This window comes from Macaca mulatta, chromosome 11 (genome assembly GCF_049350105.2).
Source record: "Macaca mulatta isolate MMU2019108-1 chromosome 11, T2T-MMU8v2.0, whole genome shotgun sequence".
Classification (NCBI taxonomy): domain Eukaryota; kingdom Metazoa; phylum Chordata; class Mammalia; order Primates; family Cercopithecidae; genus Macaca; species Macaca mulatta.
The window spans coordinates 49418805-49431832 of NC_133416.1; the positions used below are offsets into that span (position 1 = coordinate 49418805).

Sequence of the window (13028 nt, forward strand, 5' to 3'; positions counted from 1 at the left end):
CCTGAACAAAAAGTGAAGATGACCTCATTTCCTACACTACCATTGGGAGGTTATGACCTTTTAAACAAGGCATTATTTCACACAGGTGCAACTCATTCATGTCTTGACTAAGGAAAGGCTTTCTAAACATAGGCGTATTCCTCTGACTCCTCAATAAAAAAGGATGTGTTAATGAGTCAGAAAATGTCTTGGATATTTTGAAAAAACTACTCCCACATGTCAAAGGAAGGGAACCAGAGGTTAAGAATTTAATTAGTAACTCTAAAACTCCTACCAGGAGAATGAGTGCCTTCAATGCAATTTAACCCAAATCATGAAAGATGAACATCTGCCCCCTGCTAAATCAGGCTAAGTGGGGAGACACTAAGGTATTCGCTCTGCAGACTTACAAAGAACATAAATATTCAATAGAACCTAAAAATTAAATGCCACTGGATTATAAAACAAGAGAAAACATCACAAATTAAGACAAGCCATGGATTTTCCAAGCTAGCACAAAGATACCGATTGCCGAAGATTTGAATTACTTTTACAGCTAGCTGTACTCCCTGATTAGCCTTTTGTGAAAAACGTACAGTAAATTACTATCCTAATCAAGGTAAATCAACGTTAGCACGACATGCCACAATCCCACCATCCCCTCCTCCCAATCACCTGGAAGTTCTGGCCACATCTCAAACTTACAATTCCCACAAGTTCATTCCAGCCTTTCAACAAAGTACATTGAGGACTGACTCTCATTCATGCACAAAGTAAAGAGTCCAACTGAAGAACCATGAGTGACAATATCCTTTCCATTATAGGCATGGCTTTGTGTTTCATTTGTTAGTAGACAGTTAACTTACTTCTCCATGCCTGGCTGGTACCATTAGTGTTACGGCATTTAATCACTCTATCAAGCAACCCACTGTAAGTGGTGTCTCATTTAACAGATGGGGAAACTGAGCCTCAGAGCAATGTGCCTCAGGGTAAACTGTCCAAGGTCAGTAAGTGGTCTTAGGATCGGTCTTGGCTGTGATCCTAAACCCCTGCAACCCCAAGCTGCCTCCTGTGGGGAGTGCTGATGGAGCCAGTTCCCTTTTCTTGAGTGAATCAGCCAAGCTACTGCGCTGCAGACACACAAAATGACACAACTGGAGGGGAGCCCACTTCACCCACAGAAGGCATTTTAAGGATATACAGTCAAAAAGGATTGTAAAAATGCAATGGTCTCATGAGCACTTGGTTCAGAGTTTATTCACTGAGGTAAGTTTTTCTTTTTCCTTTATATCAGAGAATATTTAAAATGACAAAACATTACATTCACTGGCAAGTTCTCAGAGCTCATCAAAACACAAACATTAAAAAAATGTTGGCTGGGCGCAGTGGCTCACACCTGTAATCCCAGCATTTTGGGAGGCTGAGGCAGGCAGACCACCTGAGGTCAGGAGTTCAAGACCAGCCTGGCCAACGTACTGAAACCCCCTATCTACTAAAAATATAAAAATTAGCTGGGCGTGGTGGTATGTGTCTGTAATCTCAGCTACTCAGGAGGCTGAGGCAGGAGAATTGCTTGAACCGGAAGTTGCAGTGAGCCCAGATCACACCATTGCACTCCAGCCTAGGTGACAAGAGCAAAACTTCGTCTCAAAAAAAAAAAAAAACAAAAGTTGTATGGCATGGCCTCCACTGGGACCAGGCTGTGCTAAGAGTCGCGACATCATCACTAGCAACTTCTTTTAATTTTCCTTTCTTTTTTTGAGTTTTGCTCTTGTTGCCAAGGCTGGGCGCGATCTTATCTTACTGCAACCTCCGCCTCCTGGGTTCAAGCAATTCTCCTGCCTCACCCTCCCAAGCAGCTAGGATTACAGGCATGCGCCACCATGCCCAGCTAATTTCGTATTTTTAGTAGAGACGGGGTTTCTCCATGTTTGTCAGGCTGGTCTTGAACTTCTGACCTCAGGTGATCTGCCCACTTCGGCCCCCCAAAGTGCTGCGATTACAGGCGTGAGCCATGGTACCTGGCTTCTAGCAACTTGTTTACCTGATAACACAAAAACTTCAATTTAGATTTTTCTTTTTCCTATTTATCTGTCACCCAGGCTGGAGTGCAGTGGCTCACTGCAGCCTATTTACCTCCCAGGTCCAAGCAATCCTCCTACCTCAGCCTCCCAAGTAGCTGGGACCACGGGCATGTGCCACTACACCGAAGTTTTTTGTTTTTGATTTTTGTAGAGATGGGGTCTCCCTATGTTGCCCAGGCTGGTCTCAAACTCCTGGACTCAAAATATCCTCCTGCCTCGGCCTCCCCAAATGCTGGCATTAAAGGTGTGAGCCATGGCATCTGACTTTATTTTTAAAGATTGCTTGTACTTGCCAAGAGATCCTGAGAGTCTATTCTTAAGTATATCAGTTGGGTGAAAGCAGTGGCAGCTAAACATAGTTCTTACGCTTGTAAAAAGTTACACTAAAAATTATGAAAATGTGGCTGGGCATGGTGGCTCATGCATGTAATAATCCCAGCACTTTGGGAGGCTGAGGCGGGTGGATCACCTGAGGTCAGGAGTTTGAGACCAGCCTGACCAACATGGAGAAACCCTGTCTCTACTAAAAATACAAAATTATCCAGGCATGGTGCACACCTGTAATCCCAGCTACTTGGGAGGCTGAGGAAGAAGAATCGCTTGAAGCCAGGAGGTGGAGGTTGCAGTGAGCTGAGATCATGCCATTGCACTCCAGCCTGGGCAAGAAAAGCAAAACTCCATCTCAAAACAAAACAAAGCAAACAAACAAACAAACAAAAAAAACCATACACACACACACACACACACATACATATATATGTATATGTGACCTCACAATATCCCTTCCTTAGGCATTTAAATCACTATATGGTATTTACTTTGGCAGCACAGAAGGAAGAAGGGAGCCTGGCCATTCCTTCTGCTCCGGGTCATGGCTGAGGTTCTTCCTGAGGATACCTAACCATGACTGTATGTAGTCTGCCAAAACATCATGTTTTAAGCCAAGCACATGAGACCACAGGTAAATTAGACCTAATAGAAAAATTCTAATAACTTTATTTTCAGGTATTGTCTCTTAAGGTTGATGACATGAAACGGGCAGAATCAGGTTTAAAACTAGTCTGCGTTATAATGGAAATAGAACTATTCAAAGTTGGGGTTATGAGAGAGTAAAACTTTTTTTTAATGATGCTGCTTCTTTCTTTTGTAGAACCATGCTTAGATGAACTAACAGTGGCCCTGCCCTATACTTTTTTTTTTTTGGTAAAATTTTATTTGGGCATTACTTTAAACTTCCAAAAAGTTGCAATAGTAAAAGAACTCTGATAGATCCCTTACCCAGACCCACCAATGGTTTACATTTTGCTCCATTTGCTTTTGCATCATCCTCCTCCCTCCCTCTTCCTCTCTCTGTCTCACATGTATACACACTTCTGTGGGATCCATTTGAGAGTGTATTTTTTACATTCTTTTACCAAGCCACAGCTCAAAACATCAGTATTCTTGACTATTCTAAGGCAGGCTTATTGTCTTGGTCTTAAAATGTTGTAGCGACCCTAATCATAAATGAATGTCAACTATGCATTAACCAATCCTGTGTGAAGTTTGGAAATAAATCAGTAGGCATCCTATTTCTCCAGTGTCTCTCTATAATTTTGAATGTAATTAAACCTCATAATGCAGGAGAAAAAAAAGCAAAACAGTTTTCAGAGATGGGTTTGTTCAGGTTCCAAACAGTCTGACCATTAAGGAGGTATGTGGAGGGCACAGAACCTTTTAACAGCTACCACCACCATCAAAGATGGCAATGGGAGGGCGTGGTCAAGCACAAGGAACAGCTGTTAAAACTTAATTATCTAGCAGGTTCATGAGTTCTTCGCAGACACTATTTTGAAGACTAAAAGCCTACTATCAGAGTCCAGTAGAGAAACAAATGTCAAACAGAAAAGAAGGGTATGGTCACAAAGGAGGTGAGAAAGAAGCCCAAGGTCACATAGAGAGAGCTGGAATACTTTTTTTTTAGAAAGGCAAGGATTATCATGAGGCTATTCCATGCAATAGAAAATGGAACAGTCCATTTCCCTCCTTTGTCCTTTCTCTTGCCTCTTCCTTCAAAATAATTAAATAGCTATTTCTCACCATTAGTAACAAAGTCAAGCAGCTAGCAGATGTACGACTTCTCAATCATCATTGTCAAGAGAATATCTGACCCAAAGGATAAGGGCTAGACTTAGGAAATGGAATCTGACGCTCTCAGCATTCAGTAAACTTGGTCCTGATGTCTTCAAAGCTTTGACAAGTCAACAAACATCTTGAGACCTGATTTTTTAAAAATAGAAAAGACAGAAAACAGAAAAGAATTTCATGACCATAAAGAATTAAAGCTCCTATTGCAACGTACCAATTGGCATTGCTGCTTCCACTGGGACCAAACAGACTTTCTTGAAGCTAACCAGTGACAAATGGAATTGAAACAGTATGTTAATAACAAAACCTGAGTTTCATCTTCTTTTTGAGCTTGGGAGGGCTTTAGCCTTCTGAACAGCAGACATATTTGCCAAGTTATTGGCCAACATTTCCAGCTGCTTTGGAAGCAGCTTCTAACCAGTCCCCGCATAAAACCGCCAACACATACACGTAGCATGTGTGCGTGCACACATTCGCACACAGCATGTGTAGTGGTCTTGGAGCATGGCAGTTTTTCTAGTTGCCTTAGGTAAAGCTTGTTCCCCAAATTCGAGTATGGCCTCATTCATATAACATAGTGATATAATGAGGGGTTCCTTTGTGAAATTTACTTTCTAGATTCATTCACTGCATTCATTAATTCATCCTTATATTTACAGTTGTTATTGAATCGTTTGGGGAATGTCAAAAGAAGCCAACTGACATTTATTCCATTAAAAGCCAGATCTTAAAAAGAAATGTAATGGCCAGGTGCAGTGGCTCACGCCTGTAATCCCGGCACTAAAGGAGGCCGAGGTGGCCTTGAGGTCAGGAGTTCGAGACCAACCTGATCAACGTGGTGAAACCCCATCTCTACTAAAAATACAAAATTAGCTGGGCATGGTGATGCATGCCTGTAATCCCACTATTTGGGAGGCTAAGGCAGGAGAATTGCTTGAACCCGGGAGGCAGAGGTTGCAGTGAACCAAGATCGCGCCACTGCACTCCAGCCTGGGCAACAAGAGCAAAACTCCACCTAAAAAAAAAAAAGAAAGAAAAAGAAAATTCCATTATTCATCTCCTTGCTTTCTTCCATGGTGGCACATATAAAAATTAACCATTTGTTTTCATTTTGGGCACAGTAGAAAACACTGGCTTCAGGATTCAAGAAACAGAATGGCCCCTGACCCATAAATGTATGACAACTAGCAAACTTTTTGGAGGTTTTTCTCCCTGCCCTCATGTTTTCATCCCTGCTACTTGTCTCTCCCTGCCTTTCCCTTTTGCCCACAACCAACAACCTCCAAACCTTTTAAAATGTGTTGCTTCCAGTATTAGGCAACTATTCTTTGAAAAAGTTTGTCTAAAAGTACATAGAAGCTGGGCATGTGCCTATACTCTCAGCTACCTGGGGACTGAAGTGGGAGGACTGCTTGAGACCAGGAATCTGAGACCAGCCTGGGCAATACAGCAAGACCCTGCCTCAAAAAAAAAAAAAAGTATATGTAGTAATTACGGCATGGACGAGGGCTTAAGCACTTCTCCTATAAGCACAGTAACCACTAGTGAAATAAGATAGCATACAGTGTGAGAAGGTGTTATTCAAACCAAAGAGAAAGTTTATTATTTTGTTATGCTATTTTGGCCACTTGGGGATCATTTCATTTTCTACTGGTCTGTACGCTGCTTCCAGGATAGCTAAGGATTATTATCTTGATTGACCTTGACATATACATAAACGAGCCATTACTATGTTTCTATAAAGAGCTTAATAAGTCAGCACAGTATATGAAGGTCCAGAGGCAGTGAAGAGTGGACAGTTTTGCCAGAAGATAGATTCTTCCAAAGAAGCAACAACAGATGGCAATGGTGTCTGAATCCTATTTTCAAGAATTATACATTTCAGGCAGAAAACTGTGGGTTTATCACTACAGGCAACGGGAAACTGCAAAAGACATGAATGGAGACTGCCACAAGATACTTCTGGGTCTTAAATATTAATATGGTAGTGATGGTCAGGAAAAAGATAAAGAACCCAAGAGGGGCCAATTAGTACACTGTCCCTAAACAAGCCTACACATGGTGACTTGGGAGGAAAAGTAAAAGGAACTAATAGGAAAGGAAGAAATTGGGCCAAAGACAGTTTTGAGTATTAGGTGATTGACATACCAATACATAAGTACCTCAGGGCAACTCAGAAGGGGAATGAGGATTTGAGGGATTTGAGGAGAATGAGTTTAATCAGATACATATTGAGGCTGTAACTGTATATCAAGTCTGGTATGATTCCTAGTATTCATAATTTTCTTGAACCAAGTCACCAAATCAAAATCATGCAAACAGAAAACAGTAATTGTCAGGGCCTGCCATTGAAAATGAAGTCTAAGGTCATATCCCTAATTACAATTTTTTCTCCAGTGCAATCCCACTGTAGTTCCTATATGAAGACTACCATGGCATTGTAAGATCCCTATGAAAAGGTATTTCTTGTGTGAACATGCCCAGGGAAGTTAGAAATCCTTTGATCACCAAAAGCCAGAACAGATATTGATTTGTGAAGTCAGTTAGGCCAACATTCCCTAGGTGTCCCTCACTGCTAAGTGCCATCCGTGGGCTACAAACTGTTTAACAGCTTCTTTGTTAAACTGCTTGTTAACAAGGCCTTAGTGCATGGAAGATGCATATCACGGGTTCTCCATTCAAAAGCTACTCCAATTCTCCCCGGCTACATATGCAGGTGAATTAAATTTAACTACAGACTAATTTAGCAGTACAGAAACATATCACACATCCATTCTTTTCAAAATACAAAATATACCACCGTTTTGGATATACACATTTCCTTGTTTATGATGTCCTTAACTTCAATTGAGATGTGAATGTTATAGTAAAAGAGACACTAAACTGTCATTTCTTTAAAGGTTTCACACACTCAAAGAGCATTCAGTGCTTACCGTCTACTAAAGACAAAGTCACTGCCAACAAAGCCCAATTCAATTTCACTTATTTGAAAAGTAAAAACATAATGAAGTTATCAGAAGATATTGTTTATGAAACATTCCTTTACTAAAAGTTCTCCATACAATTAGTGGCATTAGGCCATATGCCCTTTGGTATTTTCCGTATTTTCCACGTGAACCTCCATCCAGTTTGTACATTTCCCAACAGCTGAGTGGGCTGTCACGCACCACCCAATGGTCAAGAAATTATCCATTTTTCCAAGAGGAAATGTGGAACTCTTTCAAAGCATTCTAATTTCATGCACAAATACATTCCATGACAGTAAGAAACAAAAGGAGGAAACATGACGACAAAGCCTGGTCCTTCGCCAGCCGGCGCTTCTAGAGTCAGGTTATCCACACACGGGTATGTAAAGACAAAATCCAAAATGCACGCCGTGGAACGAGGGGCACTACACAAGGCGCTGCTCTAATGAGCCCATTATTTTCCATAATGGGGGATGCAGGTATTTTCTCAAAATCGTGTTCCCCTTAGTCTTCTATTGATTTTTTGGATTTCTATTTTCAACAGTGGCCCGAGGAAACAGCAGCCCGACTTGACTCCAATGTACACACAGACTCAGGTTTCGCCCCGTCACCTGTTGGCTCCTGAACAACACTCCTCTTTGTGAAACTTACAGCACTCATTTGAAACAAGTTTCCAGAGAAAACACTTCAAGAAAGTGTTTGAGAAATCACAAGACTCGAGTTGTAAAAACAAATTCCACACATAGCCTGGCTTATAAGGACATAGACTAACGGGACCGCCCAAGCTTTTAAAAACGGGGCTGGAGGAAGCGGGAAGGAAAGGATGTCACCCTACTTCGGGAAAACTCAGCCGGCCAATTCTTGATGGGGCTGCCAGTGATGGTGCAGGGGGTCCCCTGGGTCGTCCCCATCCCCGCCGCCGCAGCAGCAGAGACGCCTCAGAGCGGGCGTCGGCGCCCCCTGGGTCCCGCAAACCCTGCGCTCCGCACGGTGGCGGCTGCTTGGGCCGCGAGGGGGCGCCCTGGGCCGTGGGTCGACGGGCACCAGTCCCTCTCTGCGTCCCCGGCCCAAGGAGCCAGAGGCCGACCTCAAGACCCAGAGGCTGCGAGGGAACCCATCCTCGGCGCCGACGCGAAGCCCCGAGAGAGCATTCCCCCTTGTCCCCCAGCACAGAACAGTCGCCTTCGAACTCCCCGTCACCCTCCTCCAGCAGAAAGCCTCGCGCCGCTCTTGGCGCCGCGTCACCTCCACCGAGCGGCACTTGCCCTGCGGCTGGACGGTGGGGCCGAGCAGCCACGGGTCCCCACTTCTGTCCCTCAGCTTCCGACGAGAAGGCCCTAGCCGGCGCGCACCCTGCAGCCCTCCCGCGTTCAGCCCCCGCCGCCGGCTGCCATCCAGCCCTGAGACCCAGACAGCGGCTCCCACCTGCGGCCTGGACAGCGGCCGAGCGCGGCCTGCAGCCCCTCGCGGCGCCGGCCCCAGAGCCCTCGGCGCGCACTAGCCGCCCACCCGCTCTGCGTCTGGCGGAGGCTGGCGGCCCGGAGCGGGCGCGGAGGGCTCCCAAAGGAAAAGAAGGCTGGGTGTCCTACGGCTCACCCGCGCCCATCCATTTCCGGAGGAGACCCCAGCAGGGCGGGGCAGCGAGCACCGGTTCCCCACTACTTCGCAGCGGGCCGTGCCCCCGGGTCGCGTCCCGGCGCTGGCCCCACCTGGTGGGCGAGGGGTCGCCCCCGCCCCACCGTGACGCACTTTCCCCCCGGCTGGTCCCCGCCGAGCTCCCTGGCGGCGCAGCGCGGGGATCCTCACCCGCGGCAGCCCCTCAGCAGCCGTGAGGCATCCCACAAAACGTCCTCCAGCTCCGCAGAGACCTTCGGTCCCTGCCGGCGTGACGGACTCTGATCCCCCGGGTTGGAGTCGCCTCGTCCAGGCCACTGCATCCCCCAGGCCCTAGCTCTGCGTCCTTCCAGGATCCTTCTCTGCGGGGAGAAAAACTCGTCTCCGCTCAGCGCCGGGAGCCCGCCTGGGGCCGGCGATCTTCAAAAGTAATCAGACCCCGCAGTAGGGGGAAAAAAAAAAAAAAAAAAAAAAAAAAAGTAACCATTTCGTTTCCTGCCGATCCCGCCCTCCTCCCGCCTCCCGACTGGAGATCCCAGCCCGGCCCGGCTCCCCGCTCCCGCCCGCGGGCGGCGCCTGCCCAGCCTGCTCCCGCCGCCGCCCGCTTTCCAGGAACTGTCACTGCTGACCGTGCCCCTGGCAGGTCTCCACGAGGTCCTGCGCGCACAATTCCTCGAAAAGTTACCCACCCACTTGGCCAGCCTCGCCGCTCGAGCACCTACCGCCGCCCGCCCGCTCCATTCTCCGGAGCCCAGTGAGTGAAGCCGCTAAGATGCAAATACCTTAGGACGCTTATGTAAACTTCCCCCTCCCGCAGGTGCACGCGCGGGCCACGAAACGCTGGGAGAATATGAAAGGCCACCTCTTAAAGAAATCATCTCCACTCTGCCCATAACAATGATGTCAGCAAATGGCACATTTAAGCAAGTTCTCACTTGGAAGGGCTCATTAGCATATGAATCCTCTTAGGACTTTCCCTGAATTTCGTAGTGATTCCTACCGCATAGCGCAGGAGATTTATTTTTATCAGTAAATAACAGCAAAGAATAGGAGCCAAGGTCACGCGAAGTACTAACTCAAGTACACTATTGAGAGTTTTTACAAATAGGTTAAGTGAATATCATTATTCAAACACAAGGAAGTGTCCCATACTGAAGCTAATCTTGTTTCTGAGCTATTTGTAGGTACACTGAGAGAAAGTGGAGCTGGGCTTCAGTTGTCTACAGAAAGGATCAAGAGAAGCAAAACATACCCTCAAAGCAAGCCCAGAAAAAAAAAATGATAGATTAGTAATCATCAGTAGAGGTCTAATCTCTTCTGAACTACAAATTTTAGTTTCTACCATAGCCTCCTTATCACAAGGTGAGAGAAATACCAAGAGAATGAAGGGGAAAATGCAATATTTAAGAGCTTCATCAATTTGTAAAATGTCAGTAAATAAAAGCAATTTAAAGTGGTCACCAGTTCCTTTGGTATCTTTTTTTTTTTAAGCTAAAAAATAATCCTGTGCCATCAGGATTCCTTGGGAGTGATTTGCAACCTATATGGTTCTACAGCATACAAGTGAACAATAGCTCATTGTAACCGTGATTTAAAAATACATAAACAAGTTGCCATAAATAGATCAGTCAAGTAAATCACTCTGTGACCAAATTCTGTTATCTCAGCTACAAAGTAAGGCAGCTAAGACTTCTTTTTTTTTTTTTTTTTTTTTTTTTTGTTACTCTTTTAAAGGGGCAGAAACAGAAAAGTTGTGGCTCCGCTGGTAGACTAGTTTGGAAACACTGATTCAGACAACACAATCTGTAATTCAAATAAGACTCTTTATTGGCCAAATGGATTCCGGTTTTGAAGACGATTCCCAAAACGTTCTGATATAGAACTCTTCTGGCCTTAGGGTTTAGGGATTTGTGGGAAGACTTCAAAGGTTACCATATTCCTCTGTGGATCTGTAAAATTAACCATGAATACCTAGGTCAGATTTCCTTTTCCCTGCTTCACTCTGGGCTTCCTCAGGGAAGATTTCAACTACTTACCTATAGGAGAAATGTGCAATCAATTACTGATTTAAATGAAACCCTGAAATATCATGTCATTATGATAAAGGGAGTATCAGCAGGTGAATGCATTAAGCCAGGCAGACCCTTTTTGGAATAGCTTTTAAAGGACAGCTACCCATTAGGCCACAAAACACTTCCAACTACAAGCTACAGCGGCACTTATCACTATCAAATGTCAGCCGTTGTAAACGTGCTTCCTCTAGGGCAGTTACTTGTAAATACGTTTTGTTATGTTTTCAACAGGTACTGTCACAGTTACCCACTGTAAGTGTTTTTTAGTGATGAAGCAGTGTGCAGACAGTTGCAAGCTTTCTACGAAGAGTTCAATCTGAATGAAACAGACTTCAGTCTGGTCTGAAAGAGGTTGTTTTTGTCAAGGGTGAACTTATGCAGAATGGAGAGCAAGGCCCCCAACCAGCATCCTTTTGTTTCAGCCAGGTGGAATATTCATGCTTGCAGATCACACTTTAGGGGCCAGTTGAGAAAGGAAGCCCAAAAATTCACAGGGCTTGGTTCCCTCGCTCCATCCTGGTCTTTGCTCTAAGGTCATCTCTACAGAGAGGCCTTCAACTCCCTAACTAAAATATCACCCTCCCTCCCTTTGCAATATTTGTCTGCAGAGCACTTAGCATTGCCAGGTATTTACATGTCTGTTTATTGTTCGTTGTCTTTCTCCTTTCCTAGAAGTTGGGGACTTTGGGGACTCACTACTGTATTCTCAGCACCTAGAATGATGCCTGGCACATAGCAGACAAATTTCATAAACATAAGTTAAGTGGATGAATGATACTTAGACATATTCTTCTCAGGCCCTCAAAAGTATACTATACCTGTACAAGTAACTCTGTTTCTAATCTAAAGTCAAGCTGAACTACAATGTCCTAATGGAGGAGAAGATAATAGAAAATCAGAAATATGCCAAGGGCAGAGAAAGAGGCAGCATTTTGTTTGTCAAATGTCAGCCAGCTGCGTTGGGTCTGGTAGAAAGAGATAAAGGACACAGTATAAGTCAACTTTGGCGCTAATCCTTGGTTCTTCCGTGTTGTGTATATAGTGACCTTGAGGTCTTGTCTGCTCCTTGCCTTCATTTTTTCCCTTGTAAACAGACCTCCTTTTTAGTTTTAAGGGTAAGAGTTAGTTGCTCTTGGTCTCAGACATTTGAAAGGATTTGTAACTACTGTAAGTGCCAGCAATCTAGGAAGAATGTATTTAAATGATTAGATGTCTTTCAGGTTTCTTAATAGAAAAGAGAGATCAAAAGCTCTGATAATCACAAATGACATCTGACCTAAATTTGAGGGGCAGTTGGCAGATGTAGTATTAAATAGGGTGACAGTTCTAGTTTTCAATGCGAGCATATTCCAGAACATCAGTTTGGTTGTTCTGACTATGTAGATAGGCACCTAAAAGAATCACAAAATCACTCATATGAATGTAGAGTTCACAAAACCCTTGGGATCCTCCATCTTACCCAGATGAAGAAACTGATATCCAAAGGAATCACTGTAACGATTCTTTGTTTCTTTCCAAATTTGTTGCCACTGAAAGTTTATGCCAAATGTGTTACTTTCTTGTCAATTTTAAACATTTCTGTTGTATCCCGGATTGGTCATTAAACCCTGGTGGGTCACTGAACATTTGCAAATTCTACTTACCATTACCTGGGTCTGTAGCATCCCTAGGGAAGGGCCCCAAGGCAGATGCCAAGCTCTTCTTAGGGCTAACAGGCATTATAAAGTTTTATAATAGGTTGCAGTTTCCCAAGGTCTCCAATTACTCTTTCCCCTTTGATTATATTTAAAGCAATGTGATTAGAGAGCACTGGTTCTTTAACGTTTTCTACACCCAATCCCTCTTTAGGTTTACTACTCCAATAATCCGAGGTACCCATCCCCTCCCTGACCCTCCTTTGTGAGGGAGGTAAACTCCCCCTTCACAGTACCCTGATGCACTGGGTTTGAAGTTAGGAGACTTAAATGTCTATTATCTGTCAATTACTAAATCTGTGACAATGGGAGGAATCACTTCTCTAAGGTATTGTTTTTTTCATCTCTAAAAATGCTGGAGTTTGGATTAGGTCAATGTTTAGAACTTTTGAGGACAGAACACAATCCATTTTCCAACTAAAATAAAAAATCAGCCAGGTGTAGTGGCCCACACCTATAATCCCAGCACTTTGGGAGGCCAAGGCTGGTAGA

General features: G+C 44.4%; 1 protein-coding gene across 3 annotated transcripts in view; it reads right to left on the minus strand.

Annotated features, from left to right (window-relative positions):
• PRICKLE1 (prickle planar cell polarity protein 1) overlaps positions 1-13028 on the minus strand; it is a 126118-nt gene that overhangs the window by 12466 nt on the left and 100624 nt on the right. The window contains exon 1 of one of the 3 annotated variants that reach the window (XM_002798535.4): positions 8963-9356. The exons of 1 other annotated variant lie outside the window; for it this stretch is intronic. The gene's annotated coding sequence lies outside the window, so the exon portion shown is untranslated. Of the gene's footprint in view, positions 1-8962; positions 9357-13028 lie in introns of those variants that run through there. One more of the 3 variants, XM_028829410.2, reaches the window with a different exon arrangement.